Source organism: Ovis aries, chromosome 22, assembly GCF_016772045.2.
Source record: "Ovis aries strain OAR_USU_Benz2616 breed Rambouillet chromosome 22, ARS-UI_Ramb_v3.0, whole genome shotgun sequence".
NCBI classification, from domain to species: Eukaryota; Metazoa; Chordata; class Mammalia; order Artiodactyla; family Bovidae; genus Ovis; species Ovis aries.
Window position 1 is genome coordinate 33,992,127 of NC_056075.1, and position 25,261 is coordinate 34,017,387.

At 45.5% G+C, this 25,261-nt stretch overlaps 1 long non-coding RNA gene across 1 annotated transcript in view; it reads right to left on the reverse strand.

Annotated features, from left to right (window-relative positions):
• Positions 1-241: 241 nt before the first annotated feature.
• LOC105604300 (uncharacterized) overlaps positions 242-25,261 on the reverse strand; it is a 63,592-nt gene continuing 38,572 nt past the window's right edge. Inside the window, exons 5-6 of the long non-coding RNA XR_003586577.3 lie at positions 12,994-14,491; positions 242-12,245 (exon numbers count right to left, since the gene is read on the reverse strand). This is a non-coding gene — a long non-coding RNA (uncharacterized LOC105604300). The remainder of the gene's footprint in view (positions 12,246-12,993; positions 14,492-25,261) is intronic.

Consider the following 25,261-nt stretch of genomic DNA (forward strand, 5'->3'; position numbering starts at 1 on the left):
CTGCAGGCACTCCAGGCTGCCTGTTGACATAAGAGATTAGGTTACACTGGAATACCCTACTTAAGAGCTATTTTGATTGAAAGAACAAACTAAAAATTAATAATGATAATTACACTTCATTTCCTTCACTGAGTTCTATCATTTTGTTGAAGGCAACTTGAGAACAAGAATCTCCCCTTTGTGTGCAAATGGAAATGAGATCTGAGGAGAGAGCACAAACCATGGGTCACAGCTTCTGGCATTTCCCTGTTTGCTGCCTTTATTGCTTTCAGAACAGAGTGCTCACATTTTTCTTTGTTTATGCCACAATTCTTTTATCAGTGGTTTCCTTTCAAAAAAAAAAAAAATAACGTGATTTTCTTTATCTATTTTTAAAGAGACCAGTAAATTTCTCCACCCCCCACACACCTCTCCCTCCGCCAAATGTAGATGTCTTTAAAAAAAAAATTATTTTTATTTATTTTGGCCATACTGTGCAGCATAGGGGATCTTAGTTCCCGGACCAGGGAACGAACCCACCCCCTCTGCAGTGGAAGCCGGGAGTCTTAACCACTGGACCACCAGGGAAACCTTGAGACTGGTAAATTTCTAAACCAGCTTGCAACTCAGCTGACCGTGGAGCTTCCATTCTTGCTGTTGCTGCTGCTGCTGCTGCTAAGTCACTTCAGTCGTGTCCGACTCTGTTAGCCTGGCCCAAACTCAGGTTGGCTTCCAGGCCTTGCTCTTCCACTGGTCAGGCTGGGCATTTCCACATGGACAGAGGGCAAAGGGCCAGGCCCACCGGAAGCCACACAAACATTTTGACGCACCATCTTGTAAAATCTCCCAGTGACCCAGGTGGAATGAAAAGTCCAACCTCCTTTCCAGCCTGTATGAAAGAGCCCAGTAGTCAGGGATGGTGACCCGCCGTGCACCAGGAAGCCCCTCTGGTGACCAGTAAAGGTCCCCTCCTGGAAGAACAGCAGGAGCGGCCAGGGGAAATGATGGTCTAGCCTCCTGGGTAATCACGGCTGGTGTCCCTCGCCTGCTGCCGGAAGTCCAAGAGGGAACCTTTTCCAACTCTGGCCACCAGGCCACACGGGGCCTGCAAAATCATTCCAACCCTCCCTGAAAGAACATAGAGCAGCCATTGTCATGTACAATTAGCCTGGGCAAAGCCCCAGAGAACGTATCATTGGATGCCTTCCTGCTGTTCCTGCACAAGAGCACATGTGGCAGAAATGGTTCCAACTCCTGCCTTGATCATCAGCATTTTCCCAATTTTCACTGTCCATCTCCGCCTTTTAAAAATTATTTATTTATTTGTTTGGGGGTGTGCTGGGTCTTCACTGCTGTGCAGGCTACGCTTCATGGCGGTGCAGAGGCTTCTCATTGTGGTGGCGTGGAGCACAGGCTTTAGGGAGCACGGGCTTCAGCTGGTTGCAGCACACAGGCTGAGGGGTTGCAGCTCCAAGGCTCTAGAGCTCAGACTCAGTAGTTGCAGTGCATGGGCTTAGTGACTCCGAGGCATGTGAGATCTTCCTGAACCAGGGATCAAACCCGTGACTCCTGCATTGTCAGACCAATTCTTTACCACTGAGCCACCAGGAATGCCCCATCTCCTACTTTTAATTTCCTTCCTGTCCCAGATTCCTTGGTCACTGAATTTCCTCCCAGAAGCTGCCCAGGAGAGAGTTGTAGTCTCCTGGTGGCCACAGAGGGCAGAGGGAAGCCAAGGAAAGCGTCCAATGGTCTCGTGTCTGCCAAGGCTCCATGGAAACCACGTCTCAGCTCTGGGTGAGCAAACTAATTTGGCTCCCCTTCCAGGCTTGGCCCTCTTCATCAAACATCTACTTTGCCCAAGATCATCCTTCAGCCTGATAACACAGAATAAGGCCACTGTCTGATTGTCCCCAAGGCCTTTCATTCAAAGCCAAGTCTACTGACTTTCTGCCTAACACCTCCCCCAAGGAAGGCCGCAGCTTTCCTTTGCAAAACATGGAGCTCCTTCATAGTCAATGGCCTGCTAGAGCTGGGACATTTCTGTGGGCTTCTCATCAATTACTTCTTATTTTCCAGGTCGGATCCTCCCTGTGGAGCAAAATTGAAAGCTGAACTGTGCTCAGAGACTCTCCTGGCAGTGAAAACACCAGAGAGTGAAGTGAAAAATCTATGATCTCCCCACCACCTTCTCCAATGAGCGGGCCTCACCGGCCACAGCAAGGATTCATCTGAGTGCTGTCATCTCTTGGCATCTTGGGTTGAGTTTTCTAGGACACAAAGGCATGAGATGTTCCAGCATCTCGATCATTTTTATGGCCAGTGGGGAGGTAGATGAGAATAAATAATTGGATCCAGTGTCCTGTGGAACAAATGAAACGGGAAAATGCTCACGGTCAAGTCCTGGTTCAAAGTGACTGGCTCTTAGATATGCAAGAAATTTGGCCTCCCTTAAAATAGGCAATGAGGATGGAGCCTCCAGCAATGAGTCTTAAAAGTGAGTCTTTCACAGGTTTCAGGAAGCATTCAGTGCTTCCCATTACCACCTAGCACTCAAGAGACAGTGTCATCTAAAAATCTGAGTTACAAACTAGGGGCCGAGATTGGAAATAAAATACGTACATGAGTTATGCTATGATGAGGGGATTCCTGGGTAATTTTTTCCTTTTACTCTGTTTCCCTAGGTTCCTGTATGCCATTAAAAAAAAGACATAACTCCCTTTCCTTTTTAGAAAGTCAGCCATGCAAACACCGAGTTAAAATGTGGGTGTTCATTCTTGAGGGCTTTATTCTTCTTAAACGCCTCAATCCGTGCATCCTCTCTCCTCTATCTCTGCCTTCTGGCCCTTAGCACAGGCAGCTGGGGCCATTTCAGTGCTCTTTTGAGCACTGACATCCTCTCCTACACGGCCTCCCCATGGCTGGACTCTCTTCATGCAGTCCACCCTCCAACGGCAGCCAGAGCGACTTTCTAAAATAGAAACCCTGTCATGTCACATTCCTGATCAACCTCTTCAATAGTTTTTCATTGCCTCCAGGAGACAATTTAAATTCCTTTCCATAACACCCGGGGCCCTTCAGAACCAAACCTGCCAAGCTCTTCCTTGCTCCTTCCCCAGCAGCTCTTCCCCCAGCCACTGCTTCTTCAGGCCCTGGGGTCACTCATTCCAGCCCAAAGCCTTTATTCCAGCCATTCCCTTTGCCTGAAATGCCCCCACCTCCCACCAACACAGCCTTCTAGGCTCCACAAAGCCCAAGCATCCCACCCTTGTCCACCCAAGGAAACGCTGCTGGCCACACTGACCCTGTCCACGTCACAGCACTGCACACGGGGCTTTGGAGCTGTGCCCCCTGCATTTGTCGCTCTCACTAGACTGTGGGCTCCAGAAGGGCAGGGACCTGGTTTGATTTATTTCTGGATCCTCAGCACGTGGCTTCTGCAGCGCCCAGAGCAGGGGAGATGTTCAGTAAATATTGTTGATTTCAGAAAAGGAGGATTAAGTCAAGGAATTAAAATGTGGCTTCCTGCCATACTTGTCATATTATTTAGAACTGTATCATTTACTTCAGCCCAATGAAAAATAAAATTTAAAAGAAGGCTCATCTAAAACCTCAAGGAGAGCCAAAATCCATCCAATACCTACTGGTTCCCAGATTCGAGGCTTTTTCTTTCCCCGCTGCTCACCCCCTTATAGCCCTCTGCTGCCTTCCAACAAGTGTTTTTTTGAGGAAAACACAAAGAGGTACCTAGAGGAATTTCACTGTTTGATTTTTAGTGCATTTTTGCTCAGGACCTCTGTGGCAAAAGATTATGGGTGTCAATGCTGCCTTACAGGAGGGTTCCTGTTTTGAACAGTCTTCTCATAGAGATTCTGTTGCAATTGCAGAAGCCCTAACCCAATCTCCTCTTCAGTCAATCACAGATCATTAACTGCTTGATAGGAGATAAGGGAAAACCCAAGCCAAAGTGGTGGAAGCCACTGTCCAATGAAGAATAGCTAGAAATGGAGATAAAACATCTCTGAAATTACAACACGAATGAGAAATAGAGTTTGTGTACACACCGCCGAAGAGTCCAGAGTCTGGATTCCAGCCCATCCAGCCATTTGTGTGGGCCTGGGGCTTGTGCGTGTATCAGTCCCTCAGTCGGTCTGACTCTTTGCGAACCCATGGACTACTCTGTCCACGGGATTCTTCAGGCAGGAATACTGGAGTGGGTAGCCATTCCCTTCTCCAGGAGATCTCCCTGACCCAGGAGTTGAACCCTGGTTTTCCCAATTGCAGGCAACTTCTTTACCATCTGAGCCGCCAGTGGACCTGCGGCAAGTCACACAAACTTTGAGAATCTTAGTTCCCTCGGCATAAAATGAGGAGAGACCAGCATAGGTGTCCTATGAGAGGCTGTGCAATCGTTTCAGAGAACAGAAATCTGGCACAGTATAAAGGTCAGAATCGGGCCACAGAGGGAGACCAGGTTCAGCCTGGCACTGTCATGTTCGACTCTATGTCCTTGGTTGTCCTTGAGCAGATTGCTTAAGCTCTTTGAGCTTCAGTTTCCCCATCAGAAAAATGGGGCTTATAAAAGGGAACATTCAGAGCTGTTCTGGAGGAATAGAAAGTAGCCCATGTGTAGGAAAGGATAGCTCAGATTATTGGGGTTTGAGACCATAGGGCATAGTAATCAGGAACGCAGACCTATCTGGTTCAAATTCTAGTTCTGCTGGGTTACTCTGGGCCTTGAGCAAGCTCCTCACTTTCTCTGAGCCTCGTTTCTTCCTACTACAAATGGAGACAACAGTTGTACAGACCTCAAACCGTTGTTGGGAGGGTTTTTGTTGTTGTTGGTTTTTTTTAAAGCAATGTACACCAATAAATGTAGGGGAAACACTCAGGATCTGGCTGACGACACCTTCTTCACCCATCTCAGGGTCTGAGGTGTGCCTGTCCCCACCCCACCACCCCTTCTCAGCTCACTTGCCCTGAGGTCAGAAGGGTCCTTCCTTCCCATCCCTCCAGGGAGAAGAGGGGAGAGGAAAACAAGGTCACAGGTGACAGCGGAAGGGCCCAAGGTGACCTTGGAGGCATGCAGAAAGCTGGCCTGAAACTCATCTGCCCTGTGAGCCCGCCACTCACCCCACCTCACCTCCCTACCTCACCTCCCTTGTTTCCGAAGCTGAAAATAGACCGAACCGGTGTGGCCACATTTCAGTGCCACTCAGAGAGCACCCCTAGGGTGTTTTCAAGCCAGCTCTGAGCTCCTCACTAGCCAGGCACTGGTCAGGAGTTATTCATTCACACCTGGGCTTCAGCAGGTGTGTGGGGAAATGCTTGCCGAGTGAGTGCTTTTCTGCTCAGGCCTGGGAACTCTGCATGCTCCAAGGGATCAGGCCAATCAGAGTCTTTAACTAGGGCCTGTGGGACCCTGCCAGCTGTTGGGGGAAGGCTGCGGGGAGGGGCGAGGGATGGCAGGATCACATGATGGGGTAAAATCTGCACTGGGAGTCAGGTGGTGGGTGGTCTAGATCCAACACCGCCCTTCATTCAAGGTGGTGACCTTGAATGAGTCACCTCCCCTCTCTGGGCCTTTAACTGGCATCTGATCTTTCTCCATCTTTCAAACTGGCTGTTCTCCACCTCCCAGCAGCTTCATTCTTAGACCTTCCAAGATGTCAAGATGGCTCCCAGGAGCTCTTAACCAGGAAACAGAGAAAGCTTCTCTTCCCCATTGCTGGCCAAATGAAAGTGCTGACTTTCTCCTAAAGATGCTTTGGTGCCCCCCATTTGTGGGGTCACGGTGAACCAGTTCAGGATCCCTTCAGGATACCTCCCTGTGCTGCAAAGCCTGCAAAGTGGAAACCTACATCCTCAGCCCCTCTCAGCTAGGGTTCTGCATGCAAATTAGATGCCACTCATCAGATGTCCAGCGTGAGATTCAGAAGGTAGCAGTGAGCTGGGTACCATTCTCTTGCTGCTTCAGATGTGGCTCCTGGTCAAGTCCTACGTACAGTCTCCAGCTTGTTGGTGTCCAGAAGCTTCTGAAGCCTGATTGCAGTCTCTGGGTGTATTCTTGAATGGGATGGCAGGGTGGAGGTGGTGCTCCTCTCTCTCCACCTTGATCCCTGGTGGGCAAAAAGCATCTTTCCTGGAGACCCAGCCAGAGCTTTTCTGGTGATTTCACGAGTGTCTATTTCCCAGCATTAAATATCTTTCTGTTTAAAAACTGCTGAGTCATCTCTGCTCCCTGTGTCTGACTCCTGACCAAGGCCCCATCCCTGGGCCAGTCCCTGGACCAGAGGGAAAGGAACAAGCTGATGGCCTGAGCCTTGGGCACATTCCCACCCACAGAGTCTGGGTTAGTCACCTCTGCCAAGAGATACAGACTAAGAGGAATCATTTCCTGAAATTGCTATTATTTTAATACTGCTAAATTACTCTAATGATAATTAAATTATAATTATCAAGGGAAAGGGGGGGATGGAGATGGGACAACCAAAAGCCGCAAATGCCCACGACGCCTCCCAATCCAGATGTCAGGGGAAGGAACCCTGGCAGACATAAATGGAGTAGTGGAAGATGTCAAGATTCTGTCCAGCCAAACCTGTGATGAGGAAGCCACTGACATTACTGTCCTGAGCTCCCCTCCATCCCGCTTCCCATTCCTGTGTCCAGCCCCTGACTCTCTCTGCTCCACTTCTTGCCTGCAACAGAAGACCACATCGTTAATAGAGGTGAGTTCTACCTATGAGCTGGGACTCTGGATGCAAACTGGTCTCCTCTTTTTTAAAAAGGAAATCATTACATGGGGAAGTTTTATAATGCCTGCTTTGTCCTTAGATTAAAGCCACGCAAACCTAAGACAATATCAATTAATCTTGGTTTTATTTTCACTGTTCCTTGATAACAAAAATTACTAAAGATTACCAGAAGTGTTCACTTAAACTTCAAGTTCCTAAATAAATATTTGAGGAAAGAACACTTTCATTAGCCTAAAAAAAAAAAAAAAAAAACCCACTCTGGTGGAAAGAGGCAAGCCATAGGGAGTAGCAGATGGCAGGATGAATGGGTGGAGGGGGCTCAGGGAGATTCCTTTCCACTCTGCGGCTGCTGGACAAACTCATGGGACCTCTCTGAATCCACTTCCTCATCTATTGAAATGATTGCCTCTTGGGTCCTGTCCAGTTCCAAAGTTCTCTATCTCTTCTAGGAAGGATGTCCACACTGCTACAGAATTTTTAATACTGAATTTTATTTTTTCATAGAAACCAGAGGGGAGTAGAAGCAATTTATTTTATTAAGTGCTCTTTTTCTTTTCTGAGAAGTTAGTGAACTTCGTGCCCTACAAGCGGACCTATAGAGACTAAAGGCTGACCTCACAGCTTCCAAAACAATTTCTGATCTCGGCCAGGATGAACGTTGGGAATTTCCTTCTTGAGCAGTAGTTCAAGTGTCCAAATCAGTAACATCTTTGTCTTGGGCCCCTGTGACCCACAGTCTTGCTACATCCCACCGGGAGGGACCATTACTGGGGAGACAGGTATATTGTAAGAAAGCCTCTGTTTGCCAAAAGAGAGAGTTGGGTAATTACAGTTCCAGGACTTCATGTAGGTGGTTTCTTCAAATGACTTCATTTATTTGCTGTTTGATGTAAAAGAAGCCTTATTTATGTCGTTTCTTTTTCTCCCAGGGAGGTTAAGAGCTCAGTGCAACTAATGGACTACATATGTCACTGACTTTGATATAGTTCCAGGCAACTAAATGCTAAAGCAATGTGATGATTTTGTGGCATAAAAAGCATTCATTTTCACTGAGAATGGAAGATCAACTAATCAGGTGTCCATTCAGAAAATAATGTAGCTGCTGAAAGGCATTTGTTGAGAAAGGAAGGAAGGAAGGAAGGACAGGAGGAAGGGAAAAAGGATGAGAAAGAGGGAGCAGAGTGAGAAGGAAAGACGGAAAGGCAGAAAACCAAATTTATAAATGCTGTTGAATTTTTAACCCCAGCAGACTAGCCAGCTGTGTCCAATAGAGACTATCTTCATGGACCACCAAATATCCCTAAGTTACAGTGTCTGGCATGAGGTGATGTTCTATGAATATTAATGCAAAAACACATGCCTGAATACACTTGTCGTATTTATTATCTACAACATTATATTAAGTACTACATTAAATATTAAAGAAATGTAAATACTTTTTGAGTAAATGAATGAGCAAATGAAGGAATGAGATCATATCCAACATGCCCTCCTACTCTACTTATATAATGGGGAGGGGGGGTGGTTCATAACCTAGGATTTAGTAATTTCAGTATGCTGAAACAAAACCACTCTCACTAAAATATTTATTTAAAATCAACTAACAGCCTGGTTTTTTGCCTAGAAAATTTTCATATTAGTTTTTTTGTCATGGTTCTTTGTAACTAGAGCTTAGGATCATTCTCTTTTATTGAGCATAGAGATGCTTATAAAACAGCAGACGGAGTCTTTGTTGACACATTTCATCATCCCTTCAGAATATCTGATAATCTGCAGAAGAAAAAGAGATAGCAACAAACATACACAAAATCATAAGAAATGCTTGTGTTCAAAATAATACTGTTCAGGAAAAAAAGAGAAATATAATGTGAGTCACATGTGTAATTTAAAAGTATCTGATGGCACCCCATTCCAGTACTCTTGCCTGGAAAATCCCATGGACGGAGAAGCCTGGCAGGCTGCAGTCCATGGGGTCGCTAGGAGTTGGACACGACTGAGCGACTTCACTTTCGCTTTTCATTTTCATGCATTGGAGGAGGAAATGGCAACCCACTCCAGTGTTCTTGCCTAGAGAATCCCAGGGACGGCAGAGCCTGGTGGGCTGCCATCTATGGGGTCGCACAGAGTCAGACATGACTGAAGCAACTTAGCAGCAGCAGCAGCAGTAATCATCTTTAAAAAGTAAAAAACCAAAAGAGCCCTCCAATAAACTCACTTTTTGTCGTCTCTATTTGGACAGCTTCTTCTCCCAGGCTCCCAGGCCAGACCTGGCTCCTCCATTCAAGACACATATTCCCAGCTGCCAGAAAGACTTCTCCACCTAGCATCCCTCAGCACCTAAGACCAAATGTTCAAGATGAGCCCTAATTTCTCCTCTTACCCATGCTAGCTTTCTTTCCTGACATCCCAGTTTTTGTCCAAGTCAGCATTACCACTGAACAAATATTTAATGAGCATTTACTCTGTTCCAGCTGCAGGGATACAGCAGTGAACAAGCCAGATGAAGATAAACAATCGAACATAATCAATAAGTAAAGTACATACTATGTCAGAAAGTAATATTTGGTACAGAGAAGAACTTAGTAAAATAAGGGGGGTGGAGAGCCCAGCAAAGAGGTGACCTTGGGACAAAGCCTTGGAGGAGGAGAGACAGTGAAACATGCATATATCTGGGGAGGAGTTTCCAAGCCAAGAGATGTCCTCATGGCTGAGTGTGTCCAGTATTTGATGTGTAGAGAAACCACAAAGGCTAGAGCAAGTAAACAAGGCGGGAGATAAGAAGGAAATGAAATCAGAAGGAGAGGAGAGTCTAGAATGACAGGCTGCCCAGGCCATGGTGAGGGCTTTGGTCACCCAGGCTTGGAATGTAGGTCTGATCTCTCTCCTTTGTCTCTCCATTCTCCCAGTCTCCAGGGATGACCCTCTTTTTTGTGGTTGTTGGTTCATGTTTTATTTTCTGTGTGCGTTTAATTAACTTTTAAAGATTTTTATTGGAATACAGTTGATTTACAGTGTTGGGGAGGCTGACTCTCTTGATCCACCCCACTCTTCATTTTATCCAGACCCCACCACCCTGCCCTTGGTAGGTTACTCTCCCCAAAGCACAGCGGTAGTCATGTCCTCCTGCACAGCCTGGCCTAAGCACCCCTGAAATAAGGTTTAAAGCCTCAGGTGAATCATTTAGGGTCCCCTCCACAATCAGCCATTCCCTGCTCACCCACACATGGCTACCCCTTCTTCCAGCTACATTGGATTCCTTGCATGCTATGTGAATTCCTTAGCCCCTGTCATTCTCTCCATTTGAAACACACTGAGTTGCTGCTACGCAGTTCAATGAGAAACCACAGTTATCTTCCATGAAGATCTCCCTTAAGCAGACTCCCTCCCACCTGGTAATTTCTTCTTTGGATTCTCGTACCATTTTGCATTTGTCCTTGCCAGGACATCTGCCACCTCTGCATTTGGGTTATAGTTAGGCTTGGCTTATTTCCTTTCCTAAATTTGTCCAGGGAACTTGCCTTTATGCTTGTGCAGATCTCCTAATTCCTAGGGCTATGCCTTCCACAGATGGGATACCATGCACCTGGTGACTATCCCAGTGGGCGGATGAATGACTGAATTGCAGTAACATAGCTAGCTGCTATGTTATATTGTTGGGTGAGGTTGGCAGAATTAAACATTGTCGTTCTTTCCTCAAATCTATGGGAACTTGAATAGGATTCATATCCTGCTGTTGTGTGAAAAATGTATAAATTTTAATTATGCTGAATTGGTTCATAGTGCTTTTCAGGCCTACTACATCCTTTGACTTTTCTATCCATTCTATTAATTTTTGAGAGTTTGTTATTAAAACTCCAACTAAAAATCTTAAAGTATCTACTTAAAAAGATAATTGTTCATGATGATGTGTGGCAGAAACCAATACAATATCATAAAGAATATCATTATTCTTCAACTAGGAATGAATTTAAAAAAATAATTGTAATATACAGTGGAACTACATGTAAATTTGTTTTGTATTTTCCAAGTCACCTGTAAATGTGTTCTCATATTTCATAATTTAAAAAATAAAAAGAGAAATCTTTGTAATATCTATTTTATTATTCAAGTAAAATATTTATGTAATTTTTAAAAATCACTATAGTTCATGCTGGATTGGTCATGAATGATCAGGTAAGCAACTTAATTTCTCTGAGCCTATTTCCTCAGCTATAAGGAGGGGACAGGATTCTTACTTTATAGAGTCTGAATGAGAATTCACCTTCATACAAGACTGTGTATGTAACATATCAGGTATCTAGCCTGGCACACAGTAGGTACTCAGTTAAGGAAAGGATAACGGTGATGATGGTAACAATGGTGATGGTGATGGTGTAGTAGTGGTAACAGTGATGGCAAAAGTTGTGACTTTCAACCAGCTAAAAAGGAAGTGCTAAAAAGAGAAGGTTCTGCCTGGGTGGTTAAGGGACCACAGCTCTCAATGTCAGATAACTGACTTTTCCCTTCATCGGATGCTGTTTACAAAAGCAAAGTTCATCTCATATATTCATAGAAGGCTCTAGGCATAGCAGCTATTTATTCCCATATTTGAGACTTTGAAACAGATAAATTTCATACTGGGACTACAAATGATTAAAAAGAGAAAAACCCAGTTAGTGTGGTTGTTAGTTGTGATGAACTGTGTAAAAATGGTTATTGGATGCACGTACAGTTGTTGTTTTTTTTAAGGAGCAAATCTTTCTTATAATAATTCTGTAGCTTTCATCTTTATATTATAAAATAATTCATGTTTATCATAGAAAACTTGCAAAAAACCCAATAAGACAATAAAATAACTCATAATTTCACTGTTTTGTTTAGAGACAAAAGCTGTGTATACTTGGAGGTGTATTTCTCTGATCTGCCTTATTTTTTTCCTTTTAGAACGGAAGATTTGGGTGGCTTCTTCATCACTAACCAGTGATTTTATTTTCATGCCTTTTTAAAATAGAAACGAAAGCCTAGCAGACAGTTTTAGAAGAAATGAACGTAAGGTATATAGAAGTTTTAAATGTAGAATAAAGACCAGTGGTCTCCCATGCAGCTAATTCCACGGGAGCCAGGCAAGGGCTTGGTTGAGGCCACCTCAACCTACTTCTAATTTGGCCAATACCCAAATTCCTGGTCAGGCCTTTATAGGAGAGCCCCCACAGTCCGCTGTGCTGTTCACTATTTCTTCTTTCTTTCATCCATGAGGGTGGAAATACCCTCATGAGTTTGATGGGCCTTTTGGTCACGGGAGGAGGGCTCCTCCCCGCACCCTCCCGCCCCACCGCCCCCAGCCATAGTCTTCCTGGAAAGGGGGACTAAAACTCTGAGACAAAATAAAGTGAGTGCGACAGGAAGATTTCAGGGGAGCCAAAGGAGGGAGAGGCTGGGCTGGAAACAGGAGTCATGGGAGAGAAGCTAGGAGCGATAAGACCAGTTCTGGGGAACACAAGGGATCCAGCAGCAGAGCAGGAGACCAAGAGCCTGAAAAGGAAAGTCGGGCATAGGTCAAGACTGTGAAACATTCTATCGGAACTCCACCCCACCGCTCTTCAGCCTGCAGGAAAGTCGGCCAAGTGCCACAATCTTGTGATAGCGTGTCTCACGGGAAGGGAGCTGCAGTCAGCTTTTGGGTGGGAGAGGGAGAGAGGCCGAGACAAGAGACGGTCCAGGAGGGTGGCTGCTGAGTTGGGCAGGTCTGAACTGGGAAAGTCTCTGAGGCAGGGGCTGGTGAGCAGATTGCAAGGCTCCAGCAGGGACCTACAGCAGCCTTGGCGCGGATGCAAAATGGTTCCTGAACGTGCGGTGGGACTGAGAGCATCATATACTGAGAAGTTGGAAGGACGGACCCCAGAGGCTGGGAGGTTCAGAGACACCTTGTTGCCATTCCCTGGCTTACATAAGACTCATCTCCATTGACAGAGCCATCTCTGGCTTTCGGATAAGTAAATTTTTAGTCCATGGCAGCTGCCAGCACATGACTGAATTTTAGTCATAATGTTGTAAAACACCCCTGGAAGATTCCTGGCCGAAAAGTGAAAACTGTCACTAGAAAATGACAAATGAACCGGAATAACCAGGGTTGGATGACCTCCACCAGCCGCCCAGGCTGCTTCCCATGATAACGAAGCCCTCCCCATGTAAGAGACAGAGGTCCCGGTTACCCCACTAGACTTCTGTTCCCGAAGCCCACCCACTCTGGGGAGGAGGGGTTCTTTTCAAAGAAACCTACCTGGGTTGGACAATGGGGTTCTCTGGTTCACTAAAAGTGGTGCGGTGAGGGAAAATAAATGATCCAAGTGTTTGGAGAGGACTATTGCAGAGAAAAATTATACTTAAAAAAACAGATGGTTCCTTTGTTTCCAATAGTTGCCTATAAATTCTCTATTTTTCTGTTCTGCAGAATTGAAATTGATTGAAAAGGACATTCTTTTATCATGAGTCAGTTGACAAGAAAATTGAGAAAACAAAACAATGAGTGCCAGCTTTTTTTTTTTCTTCCCTCTTTCTTTTCAGACAAGTAAGTCCAGAGGTTCAGGTAAGAAAAGAGAAAGAAGGTTGTCAGTGGTGGTTTTTCGCAGCTGTCCGTGGTCGCCTTTCTGAAGCTGCTGTGCAGATGCCTGGACACACACGTCCATCCAGCTGCCTCACATCTGGAATTCTGGAGTTGTCTCTCTGGTGCTCCACGAAAAACAGCAAAAACCAACTTTGGTTTTCGGACCCAATGTGGTTTCACAGACTTTTCCAGACTTGGGCTGTGGAAAATTGCTGCTCTTGGCTTGAAATTCAGTTTAGCAAGTGGTGTGTTTCAGGGGAAATGGTGGATCTGAAGATTAATTTGTCTCTGCTGCCTCCTGAGGCTCCCCCATCAGCTGCTTGGCTCCCAGAACCACCAGTCTGAGTGTCGCAATGCACTCCAGGGGCGAGGAGGAATGCGGCACAAACGTCGTCAGTGAGAACAGCCCACTGTCTGGATGTCTTCTGGTCTGTGCGTTTTCTCCTGTTTTCACCATCACGTATACAAAGAAGGAGACGGGAGACATTTGTGTCTTCCACTGGTCACAAAATGCCTCCTTGTCCTGTAGACCTGGACGGGGTGTCTCTTTGGGGTAGCTGTGTCTTCCTTCTTCTCCTAGCCACATGACCCCAGCTGGGACGCTTTATGCCAGGTCTGCTGATGAGCGTGCAACAGGAGGTTGCAGTGACTGGTAGGGAACCAGCTGACCGGCTACCTGAGCTTGAATCATTTCTCCAAATAATAGGCATATGAGAGAAATGTCGCTGGTCTCTAAATGTGGTGAATTGGCTTAGTAGAGTCCTCTTCCTGCTTTTAAGTAGTGCTCAGGCCCAAAGGATGTTCAGCTGTCCACACATGACTTTTAGAAATGGGATGCAATTTTGAGTGGGGGTGGGGAGAGCAATGCATAGAATTAAATTATTGAATTTGGGGTTTCCCTGGTAGCTCAGATGGTAAAGAATTCACCAGCAATGTGGGAGACCTGGGTTCAACCCCTGGGCTGGGAAGAACCCCTGGAGGAGAGCATGGCAACCCACTCTAGTATTCTTGCCTGGAGAATCCCCATAGACAGAGAAGCCTGGAGGGCTGCAGTTCATGAGGTCGAAAAGCATTGGACACGACTGAAGCTACTAAGCACAGCACATATACAATGGTTGTATTTGTTTCAATGGACAATCCTGAAATCCAGTCTTTGGCTGATCATTAAGGTGCTCTGGGGAAACAATAACAATATATAATAATAATGTTATTAATATTAAATAATATTATACATTATTATAAGGTTAGCAAATGTTCCATGCAAAATGAGGGGCACAGATGGTGGATGTTCATTGTAGGCAAATTCAGGCAAGCTTTCATGGGGGACATGGGCTTCCCAGTTGGCACAGCAGTAAAGAATCTGGGTGCCAATGCAGGAGATATAAGAGGTATGGGTTTGATCCCTGGGTGGGGAAGATTCTCTGGAGCAGGGCATGGCAGCCCACTCCAGTATTCTCGCCTGGAAAATCCCATGCACAGAGGACCCTGGAGGGCTACAGTCCATGCTCTCTCAAACAGTCAGACACAACTGAAGCGACTTAGCACGTGCACAGCACATAGAGTAATGCTAATAGCCTCCCTAGGTATTCTTTCCATTTTTCTCAATTCTCCAATAAGACTCTGGACAGGAATAGTGGTGCAGACACTGTGGACGTGGCGGGAGGGAGGATGAGATGAACTGGGAGATGGGATTGACATACTGCACTGCCAAGTGTAAAACAGATACCTAGTGGGGAGCTGCTGTGTAGCGCAGGGAGCTCAGCTTGGTGCTCTGTGACGACCTAGATGGGGTGGGGGGTGGGGGTGGGAGAGGGATTCAAGAGCGAGGGGATATATGTATCCATATAGCTGATTAATTTCGTTGTACAGTAGAAACGAACACATGATAAAGCAATTATATTCTGATTAAAAAAAAAAAACAATAAGGGCAGATATGTGCCTATGGTAACCCCAGCATCAAATTCAGGGTCCTCCCTGCAGAAGATCTCAAAATACCTTAATAATGTAGAAAGTTCCATTTATGTAAGGAACTGAGGACAAGGAAATGACAAGGACAGCAGTTCAGTTCAGAAGACACTTGCTGATGTCTTCCTGGGGTCATGGCTAAAACCAACTGTCACAGAAAAGTGAAAGTCACTCAGTCATTTTCGACTCTTTGCAACCCCATGGACTGTAGCCTGCCAGGCTCCTCTGTCCATGAAATTCTCCAGGCAAGAATACGGGAGTGGATTGCCATTCCCTTCTCCAGGGGATCTTCCCTATTCAGGGATCAAACCTGGCCTCTTGCACTGCAGGCAGATTCTTTACCATCTGAGCCACCAGGAAAGCCTTCTAAGGAATTCCTAATTCCAGAGGTAAAGGCCATTGTACTGGCCACTTGACTGTCTTCAGTGTGACCCATAGGCATGGATACAGGGAGTGGAGAAAATCTGAGAAGCCACAGCAGTTGGGGCTGCAGAAGTACAGCCTATCCACGAGTTATGGACAGGAAAATATTGATACACCGGAGCCAGCTGTTATATACTCAGCAAAATCGCAGGATTTCGAGAGTCAGTTGTTAAATGACTAGTACCTTAAGACTGGCTGTGGTAAGAGTATTTACATCATGCAAATCAGCAAACACAACAAATCAGATTCCTCCCATCCCATGCAGAAGAGCCGCTTCACCAGAACACGGCTGCAAGTCTGACCATTTGTGAACAGGCAAGAGTAAGTTTTTAGAAAAAGCTTCAAATTGACTGTGACCTTGACAGGATTTATACAAGCATCAACCTCTGCCAAAAGCAGCCCCTATGGTTCTCAGACCAAAGGTTGGAAATTACCTGTAGCTGAGAATCCTGGTCACTTGTGGGTTCTTGTTACCTATATCTGTCCACCTGAAATCACTTAAGAGTCACAGCAATAGGCAAACACGTATAATCTGAATGTTGAATTTATAAACTTCTTTTATTATTAACCCACAGAGCACTGCATATGAATTAGATCAGCTGTGGTTCCTACTGGTGGTGCTGTTAAGTCACTTCCAGTCACGTCCTGCGACCCCGTGGACCCCGCCAGGCTCCTCTATCCACAGGATTCTCCAGGCAAGAATACTGGAATGGGTTGCCATGCCCTCCTCCATGCCTTCCCGACCCAGGGCTCGAACTCTCATCTCTAACAGTCTCTTGCATTGGCAGGTGGGTTCTTTACAACTAGTACCACTTGGGAAGCCTTGTGGTTCCTATTAGTGGTCCCCTAACTTGAAACAAGCAGAACCAGAGTAACTACAGGTGGCCTGAGTCTCCTCACATGACACTTTATTCTTGGACATTTGCTGCCGTTATTTGCTCTCCTCTGTAATTAATGTTCCTCTGGCTGGCATCCCTGGCATTCAATACACCCGAATCCAGCTGTGATCTCTTCCCTGAGCTCTAGACTCACATCCAACTCTCTCCTTGACATCTCCACTAGGAAGTCCAATGGGTGTCTCAAACCTGAGGTTAGAGGTTAGACTGGCTCATGTCACTTCTCTGCTCTGGTGGCTTCTCATCTCATGCCAAGTAGAAATCCCCAGAATGGTCTGATCTATGTGCCCAGCCAATCACTTTCCTGTTCTCCTCTCTCCCTGCTCTCCCCACTGCCATGCTGGCCTCTTTGCTGTTTCTGAAACAGACAGGCTCAACCTTGGGAGAACCTGCTATTCCATCTGCCTGGAAAGTTCTTTCATGGGATGTCCACATGACTCTCTCCCTCGCTTCCTCAAGTCTTTACCAAAGGCCCCATGTTAAACAAGCCTCCTAAGTTTATACCCTTCACACTCCCTATCCCCTCACCAATCCCTACTTCCATCACTTCTCAACACACTATATCTTACTGACTTGCCTGTTTGCTTTTTTTTCTCTCCCACTTGGAGAAGGAAATGGCAATCCACTCCAGCACTCTTGCCTGGAAAATCCCATGGACAGAGGCGCCTGATAGGCTACAGTCCATGGGGTCACAAAGAGTCGGACATGACTGAGCGACTTCACTCACTCACTCACTCACTCACTCTCTCTCACTAGAATGTAAGCTCCTTGAGGGCAAGGCTTTTCATCCAGTTTGTTCAGTGTTGTATTCCTAAGACAGTGCCCAGCACATGGCAGGGGCTCAATAGACACTTGCTGAATGAATAAATGAAAATCTGGGCTTCTCTCTTCAAACCTGCCCCTCTCCCTGTCTCCACTCTGCCAATGGGCCCCCACCATTTCACTCCATATTTCAGGTTAAAACCCTGAGCCACCCTCATCTTCCACATCCAACCAACTGATAAGTGCTGACAGCTTCACCCTCAAAATACATTTGGAGTCTGACAACTTGCCCCCACTTCTTTGCAAACATCATAGTCCAAACTATCCCCAGCTAGACAACGGTGATCACTTTCTACCTGGGCTTCCCACTTCCCATAGTCCTCATGCCCACCCCTTCACACACACACACTTTGCCAGTGTGATCTTTAAAACATGTTCAATAGAACACCTCACTCTTCCACTGAGAACTCCCAAAGGCTTCTCACCACATTTAAAACACAATCCATTCTACCTGACCTGACCACTGCTGACTTTTCCAGACTCATCTCTGACCCCCTCAATTATTCTCCTTCCTTCAACAGCAAATCCTAAGGGCCTGCTCAGGGATGGAGCTGTTCATGGTGTTTGGGACACATCGTGGTTGGAAAAATACTTATGCTCTTATGGAACTTCTGTTCTACTGATGGGAAATAAAAAGCAAGCAATAAGCATGGAAATAATAATAATTGAGTAGGGGTTTCCCTGAAAGCTCAGTTGGTAAAGAATCCGCCTGCAATGCAGGAGACTCTGGTTCAATTCTGGGTCGGGAAGATCTGCTGGAGAAGGGATAGGCTACCCACTCCAGTATTCTTGGGCTCCCCTTGTGGCTCAGCTGGTAAAGAATCTGCCTGCAATTCAGGAGAACTGGGTTCGATCCCTGAATTGGGACAATCCCCTGGAGAAAGGAAAGGCTTTCCACTCCAGTATTCTGGCCTGGAGAATTCCACAGAATGTGTAGTCCATGGGGTCGCAAATAATCAGACATGACTGAGTGACTTTCACTTTGATATAAGGTGGGCCTTCCTTGGTGGTTCAGACGGTAAAGAGTCTGCCTGCAATGCAGGAGACCCAGGCTTGAACCCCGGGTCAGGAAGATCCCCTGGAGAAGAGAATGACTACCCACTCCAGTATTCTTGCCTGAAGAATCCCATGGACAAAGGATCCTGGCAGGCGTGTGGCAGTCAGCCACAATTGAGCAACTAAACACACACACATATAAGAAGGTGATGAATGGGAATTCCCTGGTAGTCCCATAGTTGGGACTCTGTACTTCCACTTCAAGGGCATGGGTTCAATCCCTGGTCAGGGAACTAAGATCCTGCATGCTGTAGAGTGAGGCAAAAGAAAAAAAGAAGGTGATGAGTGCTATGGAAAGTAAAGAGACATTAGAGAGGATTTAGAAGGGTTGTGTTTGGCCCAGCAGGAACTGGCTGCAGTGTTAGGTCTTCACTGATGGGATAGGACCTAAACAAAGATGAGGAAGACAAACCACCCTGGTCATCTTGTGTTCCCAGCAGGTGCAGGAGGTGGGTTTGTATTGCATCGACTCAGTGAAGCTGAATGTCTGTCTTAGACAAGCAGAGTTGCATGCATAGTTCCAGGTTAGCACGGCGCACAGTCGTAAGTGCAGTTTAGAGGCAGCAGTATTTTTTTGCTAGGAAAGTAGGCTGCCAGGTACAGGCACAGCTCGCTGCAGACGATGCTTCTCTTCTGGCTCTGCTTTGTTGGCCAGCGGCTGAGCCCTAGTTCCTTCAGTTCCCACGGGGTCTCTTCCTGCAGCAACTCCAGCTCCTGGCCAGGGGGACACCTAGCTCTGTGACCAAGGGCGCTGAGGATGGAGGTTTAAAGGCATCGAGAGGCCAGTCAGATTCCAACCCATCCTTGCGCTCCCTGCTGGTCCTTCCTTCCCTCTCTTCACACCACACCATTCCCAGCTGCCTGCCTCACTGACTTCAGGATGGATCACAGGATATAGGAGCAACAACCGCACACCAGCTAGTTACTGGCTGCCAGGGTTCTGTGACGCTAAATCCCTCAATAACAAATGAATGAACTAAAGATGATTTTATAGGATTTACTACAAGGATAATACATTTTATTATGCTTATTATCAATTTATACACAATGGCTGGCTCCTTATCTTTATGCTCTTATGTCACCACCTTATACAAACGTTACCTAAGTATCTAAGATAGAAGTTTCTGTACTCACTCCATATCCCCTCACCTGTTCTTTTATGGAATATATAACTCTGGACTTTTTCTTAGAAATTTATTTGATGACTGATTTACCAGGACTCACCCTATTCATCCCTCTGTCTCCGGTGCCTAGAACCCAGACTGCACATGGTAGAAATTTTTTAAAACATGATTGAATAAATGTGTCTGATGTCTTTTATTTTTGGTGTCTGTCAACAAATTTCTGAATACCAAATTAAGCTATAATGGTTTCACCTACAGGAGTTTTGGGGCTTCTCAGGCAGTGCTAGCGGTAAAGAACCCTCCTGCCAATGCAGGAGACAAAAGGGACCTGGGTTTGATCCCAGGGTCAGCAAGATCCCCTGGAGGAGTGTGTAGCAACCAACTCCTTATTCGTGCCTGGAGAATCCCATGGACAGAGGAGCCTGGAAGACTACAGTCCATGGGGTCACAAAGAGTCAGACACGACTAAAGCAACTAAACCCTCACACACATACTCAAACCTGAGGATTTGATACCTCTCTAGCAAGAAATTGAACTCAAAGTTTCTCCCTAGCAAGAAAATACAGATTTAGAAGATTTTTAAAAATTACAGTATTCTAAAACAGGAAAATCTTTTAAAACAAATATCTATGTTTAGAATTGTAACCTCTAAAGCCAAAAGTACTTCTGAATCAAAACTTCTTTTGCCAGTTCTTCAATGGAATGCTATGCTGTGCTGTGCTAAGTTGCTCGGTCATATCCAACTCTTTGTGACCCCACGGACTGTAGCCCTCCAGGCTCCTCTCTCCATGGGAATTCTCCAGACAAGAATACTAGAGTGGGTTGCCATGTCCTCCTCCAGGGGATCTTCCCAACCCAGGGATCAAACCCAGATCTCTGGCATTGCAGGCGGATTCTTAACCAACTGAGCCACCAGGGAAACCCTTCAGTGGAACAGTGGTCATGATTTTTGGCAAGTAGCTCATTTTAATTGTTATTAACTACTCCTTGTAGGCATTAGACTGATGTTTGCTCGTCTGACTTTTTATCCCTTTAGAGTCTCTACTCTTAGCATCCCACCTGGCTGTAGATCTTCTGCACCGAAGCTCCATGTAAAAAGAATTTGGTGCTTTCTTCCTGGGGTCAGTTGTGGCATAACTTCTCATTCCTTCGAAACATATTTGCATGTTCATTCATGCGTTGAACCAATATGAATTGATCATCTCCTGTTTCTCAGAGGCTGTTTTAGTTTCAAGGTGATTGTTTTGGAGAAGTCCCTTCTTTTTCTGACCCAGAAATGTTGTGCTATTGACCTACAGCAGCAACTGTTAGCCTGCCTTGTTTTCCCAAACATTCTCCCTGAAATCATTTGGGGTGTAACACTTCCTGCTGCTATTCCTACAATTCTCCGCAACTGATTCTTATTTGTCCTTGGCTAAGTGCTCTTCCTTCCCATTTTTGTTCCAGCCCTTTAAAGTCTGAGAGCATCAGAGGATGTCCTGTGCAGCCTCTGGTTTTACTAGCTCCCTTCCCTTTCCTTCTGAAAGAGGAGCACTTTCAATCGCAGATTTAGAGTGATGACATTTCTCAGAGTGTCCCAACCCTCTTGAGACGGGATTCATCTAAAAATCTCTGACCGTGATATCTGGGTTATCTCTCTTCTGACCTTTGGGAAATCTGCTGCCCTAAAGTCTGATTGTGTGTTTTTACTGCAAAACTTCCCCTGTCCTTGACGCTCAGGAGCTCAAAAATGGATTTTGAACCAGGCAGTCAAAAATTCGAATCCTGGGTCTACCCCTTATTGGCAACGTCACCTAACCAAGTCATGGCATTTGCCTGAACCAAAGTTTCCTAATCTGGACAAAAGATGACTACTGTAAGGATTATGCCCCATCCCGTGTGCTTTTCTTACATGTGCTGTAGACATCCCCTCATCTGGGCAGGCAAAAGAATACTATGCAACTTCCGAGACAAAGTCAAAACAGGCAACAGAGCCGCTGCCTGGCTCTCCCAATCTCAGAACACGTGCTTTTGGAATAGGGTTGCCAAATTTAGCAAGTCTAAATATACAGGATATCCACTTAAATTTGAATTTTGGAAAAATAAAAAAATTTTTTTTAGTGTAAGTATATCCCAAATACTACAAAGGACATATACTAAAAAGTTATTGACGGTTTCTATAAATTAAAAGTTTAACTGAATCCTATATTTTATACGGGAACTCCACTTTGGAGCCCAGAGGCGCCATGTAGGAAGTTTGGCTGCCCAGAAGCTACTAGCTCTCCCAGTTTCTTGGTGTTTGAGTGTTCCCAGTTCAGGCATCAGACATATGTACAAAGAAGCCTTCAGGATCATTCCTGCCATAGTTACAGTTTACCTGCAAACATGCAGATACCCCAAGACAAACCCCTAGATGAACCCAGCCAACCTTAGAACAATAAGGGATGGTAATAATAGATGATTGTTATTGTTTAAAGCCACTAAATTTGGGGGAAATTTTCTATACAGAAATAAATAAACGCCAAGACATAAAAGCAACCTAAATGTCCATCCATTGACAGAGGAATGGATAAAGAAGATCTGGTACATTTATACAATGGAATATGACTAAGCCATTAAAAAGGACAAGATAATGCCATTTGCAGCAAAAATGGATGGATCTAGAGAGATTGTCGTGCAGAATGAAGTCAGATTGGGAAAAACAAATATTATATCACTTATATGTGGAATCTATAATAAAGGTACAAATGAACTTATTTACAAAACAGAAATAGAGTCACAGATGTAAATAACAAGCTATGGCTACCAGTGGGTAATGGGGAGGGGAGATAAATTGTAGGACTGGGATTGACATATACACACTACTGCATACTCTTGCCTGGAAGGTCCCATGGATGGAGGAGCCTGGTGGGCTGCAGTCCATGGGGTTGCTCAGAGTTAGACACAACTGGGCAGCTTCACTTTCACGTTTCACTTTCATGCATTGGAGAAGGAAATGGCAACCCACTCCAGTGTTCTTGCCTGGAGAATCCCAGGGACAGGGGAGCCTGGTGGGCTGCCATCTATGGGGTCGCACAGAGTCGGACACGACTGAAGCGACTTAGCAGCAGCAGCAGCAGCAGCATATAAAATAGATAATAAGGACCTATTGTACAGCACAGGGAACTCAATAAGGTTTGTATAGTCAAAGCTATGGTTTTTCCAGTAGTCATGTATGGATGTGAGAGTTGAACCATAAAGAAGGTGACCATAAAGAAGGCAGATAGCTGAAGAACTGATGGTTTTGAATTGAGGTACTGGAGAAGACTCTTGAGAGTCCCTTGGACTGCAAGGAAATCAGGCCAGTCAATCCTGAAGAAAATCAACCTTGAATATTCATTGGAAAGATTGATGCTGAAGCCCTAATACTTTGGCCACCTGATGCAAAGAATTGACTCTTTGGAAAAGACCCTGATGCTGGGAAAGATTGAAGGCAAAAGAAGAGGGCAGCAGAGTTTGAGATGGTTAGAGAGCATCACCAGGTCAATGGACATGAATTTGTGCAAACTCCAGGAGATAATGAAGGGCAGAGAAGCCTGGCGTACTGCAGTCCATGGGGGTCACAAAAAGTCAGACACAACTTAGCAACTAAGCGACAAAACTTGCCTCTATGGGAAAAGAATCCAAAAGAGCACGGATGTATACATGTGTGTAACTGATTCACATTACGATACACCTGAAATTAATGCGACATCATAAATGAACTATATTCCAGTAAAAATTTTTTTAAACTTTTTTCACTGTATCCCCCACTTTTTTACAAGAGAGCAGCAAATGTTTCATGTGAGGTCAAATGCTGCTAGAGACCAGTTTTTCCACAAGACTGTTCCCTTGTAGGAGTTCCTGGTCACTAGGTAGATAGCATTCCTCAAACCACCCTGGAAGCTGGGTGTGGCCTGTGACTGAGGTCTAGCCGACGGAATGTGAGTGGATGATAAGTGTCACACCCAAGCTTGCCCTCCTCCAACAACACCCCACCATGCATGTTATCATATGTTCTCCACCCTTACACTGGCTTGACGCAGATAATCATGACAACCTTGGAAGCAACATGTCGTATATACCACACAACGGATGGAGACTGGGTCCCTGAATCACCCCCTGGAGGAGAATTACCCGCCAATCCGGAACATTTGTTTTGGACTTTATGTAAATAAGAAATTCGCTTTTATTGCACTGAGTAATTATACACTTGGGGGGTTGTTTATCATAGCAGCTAGCCTAACTGTAAGGAAATACAAAGCAAATCTCAGATATTTTAGGTTACGTACAGTCTATTTTGCAGACAGGCACACCAAGGGATCAATGCCAACTGTGAGAAGTTGATTGGGGCTTATGTGTCACTATGAACATGGAAGGTTTTATAAACATGCCTTGAAGAATAGTTCTTTTCAGGTTCTCCTGGCTCAGCCCAATTAAAGCCACTGCTGATGCAACAAACCCTTCTCTTAATGCATTGCTGCTGCACATTACATAATTAGTATTAACAAAAACATCATGGTTTTAATATTTTCACTGTAGTCTAAACCTGAATAAGGAAATCACTTAATACCCTTTGACTTTGTCAAAACACAATTTTCTGGACACAACCATTCAAACACTCTTTAATGTCCAGGAGAATCATCACCCTACGAGTGTATGCTCATCTCTGGACCTAAGATTAGAGGGACCAACCACCCCAGTTTACCTGAGACAGAGGGAATTCGTGGTATATGGGACTTTCAGTTTTAAAATCAGGACAGTCTCAGACTAACTGAGAAGAGTTGATAACCCTATAGGATACGGTTTTGCTAGAAGCAAGTCTAAACATACGACTGGAAACCCAGAATAGAAGAACAAAGAAAAGGGACTTTTTCCCTCCTACCCAGAAGGGCATACTCTCAATTGAGGAAAAGATGTTTTCCTTTAAGGCACCACTGACTGAGAAAATTCCAGAGACTCTGACTCATCCAATGGTCATGCCCATGCCCTCATAAAGGCCAAGGGCCAATGCTGAAATTAGGTCATTTGGGAATAACGTGTCCTCGACTTACCTTGTGTTCTTTCTTACACAGCAGGGCAGGCAGCTGACACTAAATGCTGCGAGAACAGTCCTGAAGCAGAATGATAACACCGAGGGGAGGTGGGTGCTGATGGCAGCAAGGGCCTGGGAGCGGGAGGGGGACACACAGCGCTTGGCGGCGCAACACAACTCATCTGCTCCTCTGCCCTGGGGGTTCCCGCCACTCTGCTGACTCACAAACTCTTGAGGCACGGTTCCCAGGATGTTGGGCTGGTTCCCGTCGTCGTGCGGCGCTGCCCACCTCCCCTCCAGGATCTTGAGACGCATCTCTTTGACATGACCTTACAGGAGTGGACGAAGCTAGCTCTCACCTGACTGCAGGTCAGGCCACATGAGAGCATGCACTGTTTCCCACTTCTGTCTTGCCCAGGCCACTGTCGCCATTTTGGTTACATCCTGTACTTCCTATCCTATTCTTTACCACGGATTTTCCTTGATATGGCCTCCCTTTTTAAACTCATTCTATCTTCAAAGGAAATTGCATATCACCAACATAAATGGCAATACTTTGGCCACCTGATGCAAAGAACTGACTCATTGGAAAAGACCCTGACACTGGGAAAGACTGAAGGCAGGAG